The sequence below is a fragment of the Lissotriton vulgaris genome, chromosome 3_1 (assembly GCF_964263255.1).
Source record: "Lissotriton vulgaris chromosome 3_1, aLisVul1.2, whole genome shotgun sequence".
Taxonomy (NCBI): domain Eukaryota; kingdom Metazoa; phylum Chordata; class Amphibia; order Caudata; family Salamandridae; genus Lissotriton; species Lissotriton vulgaris.
In genome coordinates, this window is record NC_141689.1 from 1,069,838,522 (window position 1) to 1,069,857,709 (window position 19,188).

Genomic DNA, 19,188 nt, shown 5'->3' on the forward strand with positions numbered 1-19,188 from the left:
GCTAACGTGTGACAGATGAGTTATTTTCCATGCCTCATCCTGCCTCTTCAGTTCTTCATCCAATGTGGTTTGAGTGTTAAATGAATATGCTCGAACGAAGTATGTCTAGTCATCCTATTGGTACTACCGTTGAGCGCCTCGAAGCCTACACCCAGTGCACCACCCCAAGCGCTTACCTTCAGTTTGTCCTGCTGCGGTCCCAGCCCAGATAACTAGGAGGCTCCCGAGCAAGGCTAGTCCGTAGCGCCACATCTTTTGCTGGTATATACGTTATTGAAACAAGGTGCAAGTGAAGTAACCGTGAGTCTGGACAGCAGAATCGGGAAGGGCATGCGCTGCAGCTGCTCGTTCGTCGCTGCTGCCCCGGGCTCCTTAACGTGGAAGCTCCTCGAGGCGTGTCCGCGCGCCGCTCCCCACTTGACATTACTATTAGGAGTTTGTCATAGTCGAGGCCACTGGAATTATGACGTATGGACGGACAAAATTATGTGACAGCTTTGACTAAATTATTGTAGCATATAAGGGCAAATTATGAAGCGTAAGGCGGCACACTTTGTGATGGTATTTCTTTAAAATGTTGTCATTTTTACACAGGTTAACACTGCCTGGGGTAAGGTCTCTCCTCATTAGTATCAGTTTAAAACCCAAATATAGAACTAAGCAACAGACAGGGCACCAAGTCCGCCTTTGCAAAGGGATTGCCTCTGCCCGGCTACACCTGTCGTAACATTTTTGAGTAACTTTTGATGCGTTTTAGCTAGAAATACAATTCGTTTTTTGTTAAAACCTGCAGATTATGCAGCAGATGATAGATTATGTAGCAAATCCATAACTATGAGTAAATACTGCAGTGGCAAAATAGCATCATTCTAGTGATCCTGGTCAGAGCTCGATTACAAAACCTCTCAACCCAAAATTCCCCTGTCAGAAACAAAACAGGCTTTAATGGAACAAAAGAAGAGTGCATCATATAACCTGTGTTCCGTCACTCATACCTTTACAATCTAGCATGTGTAAGGCATGAGGTGGGTTTCATGCTTCCTGTGGTGTGTCACATACACTGGGGTAAGTGTGTGCTTTTTGTCAGCCGTTGGACTTAAACCAAGTTCAGTGCTTAATGCTGTGCACTGTGTAATATTCCACCAGCCTTCCAGCCACCATGTTTGGAGTGGACTAGTCAGAGAGCGGCTGCTGGGTGGGTAGGCTAGGGCAGCAGCAGGACCTAAAACTTTTGCTAGTCTTCTAAGTTAACCCACAGGAGCGGCGCAGCGCAGGCCAGACCAGTACAGTATATGTCAGTGCGGCGCCAGCACCAGCACGACGATACCGGTGCGCTACGCTACGGCCGCCGGTGGGCCTTCAGTGAATCTGAATTTTAATTGCAGCATTTGCATCGGATTCGGCTCGGTGGGACATCCTATTCTAATCAGTATGGAATGGAGCTGTTCCTTCTCCCCCCCCCCCCCCCCCCCCCCCCCGGCTTCCCCACCACAAGCCGCTGATTTTACAACCGGACCCGGCCTCACTCAAGTCACATCACATGACAGTGAGTGCTGAAGGTCATGCGGGGGCATGTTTTATACACACATTGCCCAGGGGGCTTTAAGTGGGATGGGTCCCAGCACCGGTAGTTCTAACAACAGGTGCGTGCTGAGGCTAGTACACAAGAACAATGACCCCCCCCCCCCCCCCCCGCTGAACCCGGTCCTGCGGGAATCAATATAAAGAGTAATAATACATGATTGCATGATCCAATTTCACATACACTATCTGTTGCCAGCGACAACGCCGCCACACCGCACCTGAGAGAAAGAGAGAAAGAAAGTGAAACTAACCACCATTACCATCGGGATCGACTGCGCGCACCATGCCTCCAGCCATGTTTGCCTTTGGACAAGTACGTCCGAGAGCGGCTGGGCGGGTAGGCTAGGGCAGCAGCAGCAGGGCCTAAAACTTTACTAGTCTTCTTAAGTTAACCTGCAGCAGGGAAGGTGGGCCAGACCAGACAGTACAGTTCTAGTCAGTGCGGCGCAAGCCACCAGCACGACTATACCGGTCCGCTACGGCCGGTGGGCCTTTAGTGAATCAGAATTTTAATTGCAGCATTTGCATCAGACATGATCCTATTCTAATCAGTATGGATGGAGCTGCATCTCCCCCGGACCCCCCCCCCCCCACGCCATCGGAGCTGCCGCCGGTGATCTTGATCTTACAACCGCGGACCGCCAACCGGCCTCACTCAAGTGAGTCACACATGGCACTAGTTAGTACAAAATACAGCGTTGTTTTTTTTTTTGCACGATTCAGAAGTACTTTGGAATGGCAAGTTGAAGAAGTTAGTACGCAGTGCAGACAGTTGGCTTGGCCGCTTAGCCTAGCTCACCTCACTCAGCAGTAGTTTACTGATTACTAACTAACTCACTGTTGTTTTATTGCAATCTCTTACCTATTTACTCTTGGTGGGCGGATGGCTCAGTAAATACTTTAGATTAGGCGGCCCGGCCGGCCTGCTGCACGGCTGCTGCTGTTTGCTTTGTTAGTTTGCTACCGACCCAATACCAGAACCTGTCTTGGTTAGCCGTGGGCTGCAGCGGGTTATGCTGGGGAGTGGCGGCGGTGACGTGCACGTGGTCATGTAACAAAATCTGAGCGCGCTGCGCGTACAGCGGCCCCTATCCCCCTATCAGAACACTCAGAACCTAAATCCAGCACACCCCTGGCTCCCCAGAAAATCAGTGTGTGTGTGCCAGAGTGACAGACAGTACTGCTGCCAGTGTACTGGTCCCGCGGCCCGTGCTCGCCCACCAGCCTTCAAGCAATGCGCAAGGCGCACGCACACTCACTGTTGTGTTGTGCAGTCTGAATTAAGAATTTAAGTGTGTGTATTTTGTAACATCCAACCAAGAAGAAGGGCTGCGGCCGCCATGATGATCCCAAGCGTGCGCACGCGCATCACCAATGATGTATTGTATTCTCTCTCGGTTGGGTCACGGCTCCGTGCGCGGTGCGCGGCAGGCAGCTAATTAAGAAGAGAAGAGTCAAGTGTGGGTGTTTTAGTCATGATCTTACATACAGCCATCCGCAATAGTGCCACAGTCTTAACCCTCCGCTCCTCCTGTGACCTGCATGATGATTGACACGCTGAGTACACAGCGGTAAATACAATTTCAAGAAACATCAATGACGCACGGGCAAGATGCGTAGACCCGGCCCTGTCAATTAAGTGCCGGTGCTAAGCACCGGAAAGCACCGGCACAAATTAAGCACTGGTTCCGGCTGGTATTGAGTGCGTAGAGAGTGGCGGCGTCGTAGGTCTGCCGGGCATTCTTGCATCGGCGGCTGGGGCCAGGGGTTCTGGCGCTGGGTGCGGTGCAGGCGCGGATGGGCGCAGACGGGCATGCCTTTGGCGCGCCTTCAGCGCACAATCGGCGCGCCGGCTGCGTGTGGACGCTGCGCGCACGCGCGGACTCTGCCATAAATGGAGAGTGGGGGGCGGAGAGAGGGAGGACCAGCTGGGAGGCGGGAGCGGGGCGGCGAATGGGGATCGGGGCAGAGGAGGGGGCGGGCCGCAGGGGAGCAGCGGCGGGGTTCTGGAAGGCGGGAACGAGCGCGGAGGAGGCGGCGAGGGGGAAGACCTGAGGGCGGGGTCCCTGGAGGCAATCAGCGGCGGCAGCAGGCAGGAGCAGCGGTGGAGGCCAGCACACGGGGGCCGTGCGGTAGGTGGGGCGACCTGGAAGGGTCACTGATACTGTCCATAGAGTATGTTCATAGATCATTTTTTTGCAGAGTTTTATAGCGCGAACTTGACCTGAATCGGGTATCAGAGCGCTTTAAATAGCACCAGTTATGTTACGTGAAGATACACATTCATTTTTGTTAGGCACGGGAGATAACTTGATTTGCCCAGAATCAGCGTCACTGCCGAGACTGGAACCCAGTTCCCCAGATTCGAGGTCGACGGCCCTAGCCCTTAGGCCAACTCTTCTCCCCTAATCATTGCAGCGTTGTGTACTCACGCTTGCTGTCAGTGCTGTGTACTCACGCACAGACACTGCCAATGCAGAAGGAAGGTGATACCTCGAGACAATAGGACGTATATATATGTACATTCGTTTATATGCACCGAGCACTTTTTTAACACCTTGCAAGGACATCAGGTGAACGTGATTTTTGGCCCTTCGACTTATTTATTGATATGCTATCAAGAGGATGGGGAGAGGACGTGGCGTAACTGCCAGAGGTGCAGACTTTGGAATTAGGGAACCAAGTTTGAATCTCGGTGTTGGCTTAACATCCTGTGATTCTGGGCAAACCAGTGCTTTAAATGGGCCGGTACTCACAGGTACTGAGTACCGGCACTTCTTCGTTTTATCTCTCTGAGTACCGGCACTTCTCTTACTGCCAAGCAGAGTACTGGTACTCATTAAACGCTGGTGCTGGCGACCTGTCTCTGACGGCCAAGGCACTTCTGTGAACCTGAGCCGAGCCCCTGCTGGACTATTCAGCTTGGGCTCATCTGCATACCATCGGGATGTTCACCATCATGCTGTGTTGCAAACAAAGAAATTGAGGCAACCCGGTGACAGCGCTATTAAGAAAGCTGTGCAAGGTAACCAGGTTCAAATGGCTTTAATCACACCTCATTCTTTTGTGTAAGTGTCTGCTTATGATTGTCTGCTTGCCTGTGATTGATTTGTGTGAGATAAATACGAAAGAAAGGGGGAGAGAGTATAGACACATCTTGGATGGTATTTTAAAGGAAATGTGTTGAATGGTTGTGTGTGCAGGTCTGCTTTTTTCTGTGTCCCTCGAGAATATGTAGTATTGTGCCAAGCAACAGCAATTAACAATATAGATGAAGCAAATATTAAAAAACAAGGAAACGTTAAAATATCACCCACCGCGTTTGGCTACGTTGTGTAAGGCGTAAACAAACCTTTTTTGTTTATTGAAAGACATTTCTCGTGTTTTGGTATGTGCTGGCAAGTAGTATAGAAGTCAAGAAGTCCCGCCCCCAAGCCCCGCCCACTCGCCACATTTAAATGAGTACCTGCACTATTTTTCTTCCATTTAAAGCACTGGGGCAAACCACTTAATCCAACAGTCACAGTTCGAGTGCTGTACTCACAGTTAATGCTAGTGCGGGCCACTCACACACACTGAAAGTGCAGTGCACTCACACAGAGTACTAATGCAATGTACTCGTAAAAAAGCTAATGCCGCATATTCACGGGTAATGCCTCTAGGATAAACCCAGCCCAGTGTGCATACAGATAATGCTAGTGCAGTGCACTCACACACAATGGAAGTGCAGTGCACTCACACAGGGTACTAATGCAGTCTCCTCACAATAAAAGGTAATGCTGCATATTCACGGGTAATGCCTCTAGGATAAACCCAGCCCAGCGTGCATACAGATAATGCTAGTGCAGTGTACTCACACACAATGGAAGTGCAGTGCACTCACACAGGGTACTAATGCAGTCTCCTCACAATTAAAGGTAATGCCGCATATTCACGGGTAATGCCTCTAGGATAAACCCAGCCCAGTGTGCATACAGATAATGCTAGTGCAGTGTACTCACACACAATGGAAGTGCAGTGCACTCACTCAGGGTACTAACGCAGTGCACTACTCATAAATAAAGGTAATGCCGCATATTCACGGGTAATGCCTCTAGGATAAACCCAGTCTGGTGTACTCACAGATAATACTCGTGCCCTGTTTTCAGACACGATGCTAGTGCTGTATGTTCACAGATAGCGCTTCTATGCTAGAGGCGCTGGCTGCGGCGAGTGATCCGTGAGGAGAATGTTTGCTCATACTTTTTTTGTCAAATGGGTATAATGGAGGCAATAAGAAACATTTTTAATGCCAATGAATTCAAAAAGTAACACTCGACTTCAATGAAAGCTCGCCACCAAGCCATAAATAGAGTTTGTGTGGGATACGGGCGCACACATGCACTGCCCGAAAACTGCACAAACGCTATGCGGATAGTGAGCAGCACGGCACCAGCACAGCGCGCGGGGTAGACAAACAAGCAGGGGAAAGTGCGCAGTAACTCAACCCAGGCCGCGCGCAAGAAGCAAACTACTGCTGACGTCAGCTCCTCGGCGAGAGAGGCCATCGGACCGGAGGGGACTGAGGGGCCGCATCACCCTGTGAGCCGTGAGCTCTCAGTGGGTGAGCGCGTGCCCCACCGCCGGATACGGGCTGGAAACGCAGACGTAACAAGACAACAGCAGGGCGGATTTCCCCCTCTTATAAACACCCGGAAAGGGGCAACCCTCCCGTTCGAGGGAGCTGTATAATTTCACTTTAGACTTTAATAATTCAAAGGCCTGTGGCCATAGGTAGGAGGAAAACCCTATATAAAGGCACCACAAAGTCAACCTTTCAAGTTTTACCAAAGTGAAATACATCGCAAGGCTCTGGACGCGACACTATCCTCTGTCCCTGTCTCGCGGCCCCCTCCATGCGTCTCTCTCACTCGCTCTCTCTTCGGGCCTTCCTAGTTTGATAGACATATAGAAACTCTTTACACGGCCCTCAAATACACGTGTTGAAAGATTCAAAGGACATCCCTCCGAGGCCCTATCAGGCCGCGACGGAAATATTTATTATGTAACTTTCAGCTAAGAGCGCACAGGGGCCAGGTCAGGCCCCCTTCACGTCGCTGGCGTCTCCTGCCTTTGGGTATCCGCTCTCTCTGTGCAGCAAGCGCCGGAAACAGCACCAGAAAATGCGGTGTTATTGCGGATAGTTCCTTTTTATGCGCTTCAGCGCGGAAGGCACTTCCCTTTGTGCCAGTATACGTCCGGGCTGTGCTTGGAGTCAGGTCTTTCTTGCACCCGTTTCCGCAAGCTTCTTATTCACAGACGGGAACTGCTCTGTTCAACTCCTGGCACAGGTTTCTTCGACACCGCGATAAGAATGGTTGGCGGGACAGTCGAGCCACGGCCACACCATCATTTTGCAGAGGTTTACTGTTTCCAAGTTCAATAAAAAAAATGATTCTTAATATTTTAAAACAATATTTCCAGTCCAAACAACCCCCCGCCCCCCCCCCTTCCTTCATGCCACAAATGGAAATATCTATAAATGACGTTTAGGAGGAAAAAGCGCGCTAAAAAGCGGAACAATACACCACGTTTTTATCGCATTTTCCCCAACTTCTACTCTAGTCCTGCGCATTTTAAATCCGTTTCTGCACTGGTGCGAAAACTACTGCCGATGGGACAACAGAAGGCTCCTTTGGGTGGGTCGACTGGCGATGGGGCAACAAAAGGCTCCTTTGGGTGGGTCGACTTGCGATGGGGCAACAAAAGGCTCCTTTGGGTGGGTCGACTGGCGATGGGGCAACAGAAGGCTCCTTTGGGTGGGTCGACTGGCGATGGGGCAACAGAAGGCTCCTTTGGGTGGGTCGACTGGCGATGGGGCAACAGAAGGCTCCTTTGGGTGGGTCGACTGGCGATGGGGCAACAAAAGGCTCCTTTGGGTGGGTCGACTGGCGATGGGGCAACAAAAGGCTCCTTAGGGTGGGTCGACTGGCGATGGGGCAACAGAAGGCTCCTTTGGGTGGGTCGACTGGCGATGGGGCAACAGAAGGCTCCTTTGGGTGGGTCGACTGGCGATGGGACAACAGAAGGCTCCTTTGGGTGGGTCGACTGGCGATGGGGCAACAGAAGGCTCCTTTGGGTGGGTCGACTGGCGATGGGGCAACAGAAGACTCCTTTGGGTGGGTCGACTGGCGATGGGGCAACAAAAGGCTCCTTTGGGTGGGTCGACTGGCGATGGGGCAACAGAAGGCTCCTTTGGGTGGGTCGACTGGCGATGGGGCAACAGAAGGCTCCTTTGGGTGGGTCGACTGGCGATGGGGCAACAGAAGGCTCCTTTGGGTGGGTCGACTGGCGATGGGGCAACAAAAGGCTCCTTTGGGTGGGTCGACTGGCGATGGGGCAACAAAAGGCTACTTTGGGTGGGTCGACTGGCGATGGGGAAACAAAAGGCTCCTTTGGGTGGGCCGACTGGTCGATGGGGCAACAAAAGGCTACTTTGGGTGGGTCGACTGGCGATGGGGCAACAAAAGGCTCCTTTGGGTGGGTCGACTGGCGATGGGGCAACAAAAGGCTACTTTGGGTGGGTTTGACTGGCGATGGGGAAACAAAAGGCTCCTTTGGGTGGGTCGACTGGGGATGGGGAAACAAAAGGCTCCTTTGGGTGGGTCGACTGGCGATGGGGCAACTAAAGGCTCCTTTGGGTGTGTCGACTGGCGATGGGGCAACAAAAGGCTCCTTTGGGTGGGTCGACTGGCGATGGGGCAACAAAAGGCTCCTTTGCGTGGGTCGACTGGCGATGGGGCAACAAAAGGCTCCTTTGGGTGGGTCGACTGGCTATGGGACAACAAAAGTCTCCTTTGCGTGGGTCGACTGGCGATGGGGCAACAAAAGGCTCCTTTGGGTGGGTCGACTGGCGATGGGGCAACAAAAGGCTCCTTTGGGTGGGTCGACTGGCGATGGGGAAACAAAAGGCTCCTTTGGGTGGGTCGACTGGCGATGGGGCAACAAAAGGCTCCTTTGGGTGGGTCGACTGGCGATGGGGCAACAAAAGGCTCATTTGGGTGGCTCGACTGGCGATGGGGCAACAAAAGGCTCCTTTTGGTGGGTCGACTGGGGATGGGGCAACTAAAGGCTCCGTTGGGTGGGTCGACTGGTGATGGGGCAACAAAAGGCGCTTTCGGGTGGGTCATATGGAGAGAAGGTAAGAGCGATATCAAATGAACCTGACAGGAAAGCCATCTAATCTTGACAAGGGTTGAGTGAGTCAGTGGAGTGTTACATACAGCACTGTCTGCGAGGCCCCGACATCTACATTCTAAACTGCCGACCACTCTCGTCCTTTCGCCAGTCACTTTATCTGCACCTGTTCGCCCCTTCCACCCCATACACCTTCCTTCCACATAGATTTCAAAGAGGTGCCTAGTTGAGGGAGTTGTTGCCCTCCCTGCCTTCCTCCTGCACTTCTTTGTAGTCAGTAAGTGAATGAATACCACTTCAAACACTGAAATACTTGGATTTGAACAACTCACACTTAATTACAAAGAAAACGGCATAATCATCCTCACAATCGTTATCGTTAAATAAAAGTAAAAGTACACACACACACACACACACGCATACACATATACACACACACACTACAAATACCAATATAACAACTATCGACAAAGGCTGAAGTGATACTCGAAACAGACACACCTGTTGTGGTAAACCAACAAAGACGGCAATGCAGGCCGTAGGCAGTGGACACCCCTGGGGCCTTATTTATGAAGGTCTTGCGCCGCCGGTGCGTTACTTTTAAAATGGGAAAAAGTGGCGTACCAGTGGCGCAAGGCCTTCATAAATGATGAGGCCCAGGTGCGCGCCATGGAGCACCATTGTGTTAAGATGCCGCAGTATGCATTTGCGCTGCACTAGAGTCAGGCGAGCCACTGAAAGCTCGAGTCTCGCTCGAGCCTGAAGCCTGCCTCTGGCTCAGCTCGAAGTCCTGTTGGCACCTCGAGCCCGTAACGAGCCGAGCTTTCACGCGGCTTCTGCCTGTTTCTTTTCCCACGCTCTGCGCGTGGCGTTAAGACCAACCCTGTGGACTTTGGAACTGGGAACAAGGTCCCAATCTCGGCGTCGCTCAACATCTTGAGTTTCTGAGGAAGTCCCTTCATTGCCCCAGCCCTACAAACAATGAATGGAGGCCCTGTGCCCGTGCGATGTAACGGATGCTTATGGGAAGCGTTCCGATACCTTCCGGTCTAGTCGGCGCTATATACAAACTGCCAAAGGCGCACAAAGCGATACAAACAAAGCCACGACATAAGGAATGCTGCTCTTTAATAGTCTGGAAAATGTACAGGGGCTATATGACAATGGCCTTGTGTTTAATTGACTAATGGTTCCTGTTTTCTATCACTTTTGATAAAGTTCTCACTGTAGTATTAGATATAAGGTCATATATTCATGCCTAAGCTTCTACTTGCTTTAAAAAATCCTTTTGTACATTTTTTAAGGGACTCTACCATATTTTAAGTGATGTTTGGTCTATGACGCCCCTTCTGCCGTGGGAGAAGGTATTCCCTTTTTCTAAAGGGGGTAAGCCGTGCCAGAGCCGGGCCAATGGTCTGACTCGGATCTTAGAGCATGTGCACGAGCCGAGCCCTGAATATATTTGCGTTGTAAATGAGTTACATTGCAAACCTATTCAGGGCTCGGCTCGTGCACGGGCTCTAAGATCCGAGCCGGAACCTTGGCTCGGGGTTCCCCGTTCATTTGTTGGCCTGTCCACCTCCACACTACACTGACTTCTAGTCTTCAGATTATTGTATAAGCAAAGGCCACGCGTGTTTTAAAACAAATGGCGCGCCTGTCATCGGAAAGGATGCGGCCCACCCTAAACAAACATAATAAATCAAAAATAAATGTGGGCACAGGCCAGCCTTGGCTGCTGGACTGTGTTCGACGTGCCCCCAGGGCAATGGAGAGGGAATCCTTCGGAAAGCAGTTGGGGTAGGGCTGGGGCAGAGTCCGGCGCTCCCTGACAAGGCACTAATAATGTCCGTGCCCTGGTGACTGGAAGTGTGTAACACTGAATGCACTAGCCTGGGTCATAAGACACATTAGTAATCTGCTCTCCCTTTTAGAAAGAAGGGACACCTTTCCCCACAGCAGAAGGGGGCTCACAACCGGAGGTCACGTGCAGGGAAACAGTTCACTGATTCATTTCATCACCCCAACACCCCCCCCCCCCCCTTCCCCTCCCCACACACACACGCACGCACGCACTTCTGCCTTGCCTCAGGAGCACATTTCCGATTTCGATTAAATTGATACATATGTCTCCTCTGCTGTACGCCAGCACGGCCCAGCGGGGGCGCCCGAGGCTCTTGGGAGCGCCGCCCGCAGCAGAGGTCAGACAGCAGCCCCCTTTCTCTCCCTGAGGGAACCTGAAGCTGAGAGACTCCGCCGCTCTTAACCCTTTCCCCGACCATGCCAGATCTCGAGCAGGGATGGGGATTTGTAGGGCGGGTTTAATCCCCACCAATGCACAGCCCCCTCTATTCAGGGACGTACGCATCCCTGGCGGGTGGTCATGCTTAATTTGTAAAGATATAAGTGCCAGGGCCCTCGTCAGGAGGCCACGCCAGCGTGCACCACCGATTGCTACTCCCAATGACAGTACATACACAATTACTAGCCATCTCACCGCTACAAGCGACAATTCATGCTGTTCGAGGCCCCACAATGGCTTGGGAGGCAGGTATTCGATGTTTCAATGTGTATTTGAGCAATAAACAATTCTTGTTGTGCTCATCTCTATATTGCACGCACAATGCCACCATGTGGCAGCTGTCATAAGTGCGGGGTTGACAATTAAGTGGTGGTGCTGAGCACCGGCAACTACCAGCTCAAATTAAGCAGTGCGACGGTGCTCTCGCTTCCCCAGCGGCACACTTGCCAGAAAACAAGGGCATTTGAGTTAAGGTCAGACGTCCGTGTGAGTTGGCCTACCTCAAAGGCAGGGAGGGGTCAGCACAGTAATGGTCTGGGGAACAGGTCACCCAGGGATAGGGACACTTTGCCAGGAGCCCACCCACTCACACATGTGGGGTACCATTTCTATCTGGAGCAGATTGGTAAAAGTTGTATGATAGGGTTTTGCAATTGGCCTCGCATTCCAGTGTATTTTTTAGCTGTCCTTAAGAGTGTAAATAGGAGAAATGTGTCATATTTTGAGACAAAGGGCACGATTGAGAGCTTGGCTGATGGGCACGCTGCCATACACAAACAATATCCCGTCTGCTTTATTACAAGTGCAATTATTTTCTGAAGCACTGCTAATAAGGTGGATGAGATATTGGTCACCTTTGTGGCAGAGTACTCGTCCGCTGGCCAAACTCTAAAACAGGCCCTTAGTATGAGGTTCACAGGGCATTCTGAGTAGGACACAAGACACACATTGCTGAATTACCAATGAGCCTCTAATCTTCAAATATTCGTGGGGTTGACCCTGTACTCTATGTGCCAGTGGACCCCGGCCCATATACTAAAGCAATTCTTGTGGGATTTCGAAAATTAATGGCTCACTTTTACTAGGGTGGGTGGCCCTGTAGCCCGCAAGTGTAGTGGCGACTCTCACTTTCACTCAGTCTGCTTGAGGACAAGCCTCCCAGCTTGGAGATCCTCACCAGGCAGAGGATATGGATTTGTCAAAAGTGCTCCTGGCAACATGGCTGGAGCACTACTGTCAAAACTATAACGCAGAATGGCCACCATGTCATGGCAGACAGTTGGCATGTTATTTTTGTATTTCAGAAGCAATCCCCTAAAGACGAAGGCTGTCTTGGAAATACCAAAACGCTTCAAAGTAACGATTCGTGAGTACTGCATGTCCAAGAGTTTTGGTGTACTGAGGGACATACAAAACAGGATACGCAAATTGGATCAAGATCTGAGAGGGATGGAGAGACGAATGGGGCAGGGAGAGGTGGGGCAGGTGCTAAAAGATTTTCGTGCAACCTTAACTGAATATGAGGATGCAGCGCATAGGGAGGCGAAATTCCGGGGACGGTATTGGACGGCACGTAGATACGGGGAGGGTGAGAGACCAGGAGAGCGCTGGCTGCAATGACGCAGGGCCCTCGTTTCTGCACGCATGTCTTGGAAGTACAGGAGCCAGGTAACCTGCCACATCGAGATTCACAGAGCATATTAGGGGCATACACTGCGCACTACACTGCATTATACACATCCCAAAGGCATGGGGTCATTGACCTGGAGGAATTCATGGGGGAAGTGTCGCTTGGTTGGCTTGGGGATACCTAGTGGGAATTTTTAAGCATTACATTTGAGCTCGACGAAATTAGGGAGGCTATCAAGCAGCTTCAGAATGGGAAAGACGGCCTTCCGGCTGAATTTTATAAGGCCTATATTGATATGGTAATGGTGCTTGTAAAGCGCTAACAATCATCCTGAGTTAGGATATCACGGCGCTGTAATGGCAGTAATGAATGTCAGTGATAGGCAGATAATAGAGTCCATGGTTTTAATCAGGCTTGGGGAAGAGAAATGTTTTTAATTGCTTCCTGAAGGACAGGTAGCAATCTGTCAATCTAAGATTCACAGGCAGCTCATTCCAACTGGGCGCTGCCAGGTGAGAGAAGGCCCTTCCACCCATCCTTGTTGTTTTCACACGGGTAGTTCTAGCTCTTGCTGTTGTTTGGGAACGCAAATTCCTGGATGGTGCATAGAATTTAAATTTGTTTTTTAAAATGCATGGGCCTGTGTTGTGCAATGCTCTGTGTGTTATGCACAATAATTTAGAAGAAGCTCTTTGCCTCATTGGCAACCAGTGGAGCTCTTTTAGGCAACTCTTGGCTCAATCGAATTTTTTTTGTTGCAGATTGCTTTTGCTGCAGCATTCTGTACAACCTGTAGTTTAGAAAAAAGATAATCAGCCATCCCCACAAACAGAGAGTTACCATCGTCCAGCCTACTCATCAGTAGGGACTGGACTAGGATCTTTTTACACTCTGTAGGGATCCATGGAAAGACTCTTCTGAGCATTTTCAATACTGCAAAGCCTTTACCACAGATTGTTGAAACATGGTTTTTCATGCTCAGAGTATTGTCCAATGTCACGCCTAGATTTTTTGCCAATATCGTCGGGCTAGCTGTGTATGTCTGCCGAACAATAATATTTCGGACTTGTCTGCATTTAATTTAAGACAGTGGCTATGCATCCAGTTGGCTAATTCGGTAAGGCAGTTTAGTAGCCTGTCCTTTGGGTCATTTTCCTCATCCAATGTGATCATCAGCTGGGTGTCGTTTGCATAAGAACAGATAACGACACCCCATTTTCTTCCTACTAAAGCCAACGAGGAGACAAACACATTGAACAATGTTGGGCTCAAAGAGGCCCCTTGCGGGACCCCATATTTGATGTTCCGGGGAGGGGATGAGAAATCACCTATCCGTACTGTTTGTGTTCTATCTTGCATAAAGGATCGCAGCCACCCTAATGCATTTTCCCGGATACCTTTCGCAGCAAGAATTTCCAATAACCGATTGTGTGGTACGGTATCAAATGCCGCCGAGAGGTCTAATAGTATCAGGGCGACTGTCTTTCCCTGATCTACCTGGGTTCTAATGTTATCTGTCATTGCCAGAAGAGTTGTCTCTGTGCAATTGTTGGTCCGGAACCCTGTTTGAGAGATATCTAGTAAATCGTTGGTTTCCAGGAAATTGGATAGTTGCCTATTAACTAATTTTTCTAATACTTTTGACAAGTAGGGTAACTGTGAAATAGGCCTATAGTTTGCCGGATTGTTAATATCAGAGCCTGCTTTTTTTAATAACGGAGTAACTATGGCAGTTTTTCCAAATTTTGGGAAATTCTGCAGAGGTTAGAGAAAAATGTAGTGCTTTTGTTACAACCGGACAAATTATTGGAGTTAGTTGAGAGAAAATATGATATGGGCATGGGTCCAATAACGAACCTGATTTTACTTCTAGCATAACTTTGCTTACCTCCTCTTCTGAAAATGGGCCGAACCTGAGGCAACTAGCCTGAGTTATAGATGAGGCATAGATTTCTGATTGTTCTGGTTCGGTATTGGAAAAAGAGGCATAAATTGTATCTATTTTCTCGCAGAAGTAATCATTAATTTTGTTGCAACCTTCTTGAGAGGGAGTAAGATCCAAAGAAAGGCTCACAGGGCTACATAGTTCTTTAACTATTTTGAATAGCTCTTTCGATGAGTTTTTGTTTTCTGTTATTCTACGTGAGAAATATTATTTCTTCGCTTTCCTCACAGCTTTGTTATAGAGTATAAGTTCTCTTTTATATGTAGCTCTAGTTCCTTGAGTTTTATTGAGCCTCCATTTATGTTCACAAGCTATGCACTTTCTTTTTAATGATTTTATCTCTGGTCCGTACCATTTCTCTGTTAATGTTTGCCTGCGTTTTTGTTTAGAGTGTAGAGTTGAGCAGTGTTCTAGTGCACTCCTAATGTTTTTCTGGAGTAACTCTATTTCGTCATTGGTATTAATGACTCCTGAGTTTACATGTATAAAATGTTGCTGAAATTTTTCTACAGAGAAATTTTTCCAGCTCCGCATTTCAACCGCTGCCACAGTTGATGATTTGGAGTGTTTGGTTATTAGTTTAAGAGAAAACACAATCATGGAGTGGTCTGTCCATATCAATGGGTTTATCTCATTGATGTCAATGGTTCCTATATTAGAAAACATCAGATCTAATATATGTCCTGCCGTGTGTGTTAGCTGATCAATTCTTTGAGTCAGCTGTAGAATTTCCATGTTCTCTACTAGCTGTTTAGTTAGGGGATTATTACTATTGTCATAGTGTATATTAAAATCCCCTACGATCAGGATGTTTTTATTTTTAAGACAAAACGGCATGATTTGTGCGAGAAGCTGGGCACTAAAATCTAAAGTGCTGCCTGGAGGATTATAAATTATCACTCCACCAAATAAAATATTGGTGTTTATGGACACCGAAAATGCCATTGCCTCATGGCTGTTGGCCCGTGCAATCACCTCTTGTCTACAGGTGAGAAAGTCCTTAAATACCAGGGCTACCCCTCCACCCCTTTTTTTCACTCTAAGTTAAGTATTTTATATTCAGCTGGAAGGGCTATTGCGACATCAGGAGTGCTATGGTTGTCAAGCAATGTCTCAGTTATAAAAGCCAAATCCGGTTGAAGATCGGACAGTATGTCCCATATTTCAGTCCCATGTTTGGGTAGGGATCTGGCATTAAGATAAATACATTTATGGGCAAGATTGGGGGTATTTACCGGAGTGGGATCATACCAGGGATCGCTCTCCCATCTGCAATTAAGACAGCCGAAAGGGCCCATGGTATTATGTGGTCCCAATCGTGCACATGTAGCAGACTTGCTTACCCTTGTACAGTTAAGATTCCTAAGTTCACTACTAGAGTAGGATATGATATTGAACGTCTCTCTTGGGATATCGCTAGAAAATCGGACAGGGGATGTGGCCCCTGGTCCAGGCCTGTCGCGGACGGGCGCAGACGGGCTTAACTTAGGCGCAACTTCGGCGCGCTACCGGCGCGCCCGCTGCGCTAGTCTGCTGCGCTAGTCTGCTGCGCTTCCTATGTGAGGGAACCATTTAATGCCTCCAAGGGCGGGAGGGGCCAAGCACTGCACCGCTCGCCTGCTCCTCACCCAAGATGGTGGCCGCAATGTGTCACGAGCCCAGGCAGCGCCTAATCGGCTGCGGTGGGGCTGGGGGGCAGAGACCGACTGCGAGGTCGAAATGAGGCAGGTCAGTGCTGGGGGAAATTAATTGCAGCAAGAAACGTTTTTAAGATTGCACAAAATAAATATTCGAACAAGAAGGTAAAGTGCAAGTAATTTTTAAAAAGATAGTTCTAGGCTAAGCGCACACACCAGTCCTGGCTTCCGCCTCAGGACTCAAACACAGACACACTGTCAATTGTGGCTGGCGTAACTGAAGGTCATTTATGCCTCCAAGGGCGGGAGGGGCCGAGCACTGCACCGATTGCCTGCTCCTCACCCAAGATGGTGGCCGCAATGTGTCACGAGCCCAAGCAGTGCCTAATCGGCTGCGGTGGGGCTGGGGGGCAGAGATCGACTACGAGGTCGAAATGAGGCAGGTCAGTGCTGGGGGAAATGAATTGCAGCAATAAACGTTTTTAAGATTGCACAAAATAAAAATTCGAACAAGAAGGTAAAGTGCAAGTAATTTTTAAAATAATAGTTCTAGGCTAAGCGCACACACCAGTCCCGGCTTCCGCCTCAGTACTCACACACAGACACACTGTCACTATCATGGCACCGGTCTTGAAGGAGGTGTATGAGGAATCATTAGAGATGGGCATACTCCCCTCCTCGATGAGAAAAGCAACAGTCACATCACTGCTAAAGCCTGGAAAACCACAGAGTCCTGTGATTCATATAGGCTGTTGTCATTGATGAACTGTGACACGAAAATTTTGGCGAAGGTCTTAGCCAATCGGCTCTCCCTATTACTAGACAAGCTAGTACTGCCTGACCAATCGGGCTTTGTGCCTGGTAGGGCCACCTCCCACAATCTTAGGACCCTATTTTCATTAATCCAGAATGTAGCACCTGACTTCCCGCTCGCCGCACTTTTCTTGGACGCCACTTAGACGTTTGAATCAGTAGAGTGGGATTATTTATTTGGAGTGCTGCGGAGGATGGGTTTCCCCAAGATGTACATGTCTTGGCTTGAACCAGAGGCTTAGCTAGAGCTTGTGGCGCCCGGGGCTATACCTCAGATTGCCGCCCCTGGGGGGTGGGGTGTGAGGGGTGCTGGAGAAAAAGACTGAGCGACATGTAGTATCGCCGCTAATAGTTACCTCGATCATGCAAGTTACATGCACATACATGACACGCTTGTTTGATTGATTGACACCCGATTTCCACACATCGTTTGTGCGCTATATTCGTTTTATCCCTTAAAAGTAAATTAATAGGTAAAAAAATGAGCGACAACATGACACTGCAGCATTGTTATCAATCAGAAGCTAAGGAGGGGGGGAGTGGCTATCAAACAAACATGGCATACACAATTTAGGGAGGCTCTCCCTCTGCGCTCATAGGGGCAGATTTATGTTAACTGGCGCATCCCCAGGGATGCGCCAGTTAATGTGCGCCACAGTGCGCCACAGCTCCGCCACCCATGGTGCAAAAACGGCACAGATGCGTGACGCATCTGTGCCGGAAAGGTGGCGCATTGCTGGAGTTGCGTCACAAGCGCGACGCAGCTCCAGCAAGGCTCGGGGGTGCCCCATCTTCACAATGCTGCGTCAAGACCTACACCTGCTTCAAGCAGGCGCAGGGTTTTGACGCAGCATTGGCCTGAAAGTGACTGAGTGAAATCTCATAGATTTCACTCAGCCACTTTCAGGAGGCGTTCCTGCGCAGGAACGCCCCCCCCCCCTGCGCTGGAACGCCTCCTTATGGCGCAGGGCTTTACAACGTGACGCATTTCCTAGATGCGTCACGTTGTAAATAGGGCGCATTGTTTGCGCCGCCGTTGCGTCAAATAAAGTGACGCAATTGCGGCGCAAAGAGGCGCAAGGGCATCATAAATCTGCCCCTTAATATTTGACCACATCTGCCCTGTAGAGACACAGAAAGAACTGAAAAGACGCATCATATAACTGCGAAGGATGAAGAAAACACAAACTGGCAAATTTTGAACCATAGTGCACTTAGGGAGGCTCGGAAACCACAGGCCCGCCTGATTGGAGCTGGACACGAGCTGATGAGCCTGGAGCTGTGCAGATGCTGTGAGGGGAATGTGAAGAATGGGACCCGAGGGGGGACTGGCAGCTCTTCAAGGAGACCACGTGGCCTGCTTGAATCCGGACCTGCTCTCAGCACTACGGAAGGTAACATATGGTAGGTAAGCTGCGGCCAAGCGGGGGACACACAACTTAGAGCTGTGCCCTCTGCAGAAGTCAATTAAGTACTGGGGGAAGTGGGCTGGCATAGGTAACTTTCAATTGGGTGACCCTGTGGGTCCTGGCCTGAACTGTATGGTGCAATAGTCCAGCAGTGTGATGTAGTGAGAGGTGCTGGAGAGTGACCTCATATGCATATTGGAATAATTAGGACACACCGCGCTGGGTCCTTCAAGGGCCTAACCAATCAAATTCTGCTTTGGACATGAACAGTGCAACAGAGGAATTGGGTTGGCAATGGCCATGACTGGCGGCCTACACCTCATCAGCCTACAGGGTGCTGCTTGACATTATCTAATCATGGGCCTCCACCTATACCCCATTACAACAGTAGTGCACTAGCACACATATACTACACCTCTACAGCTGCGACAACATTGGGCCAGGTCAGGTTGACACAATGTCAGGCGAGGAGAGGACCGTCAACGGAAGCAGCCGATCTATTCTGGAAAATAACTTTTATTATGAGATTGTGCAGACAGATTAGTGACGGCAGTGCAATTATGCAGAGTTCAACGGCTGTAACTCACATTGCAGGCTGAATGATGATGCGCCTAATTTGGAAGAAGAACTTAGTTGAGTGAGACTTACTGTCGGTCAGCGAACTCCCGGCCTGATAGATGGTGCGAGACAGC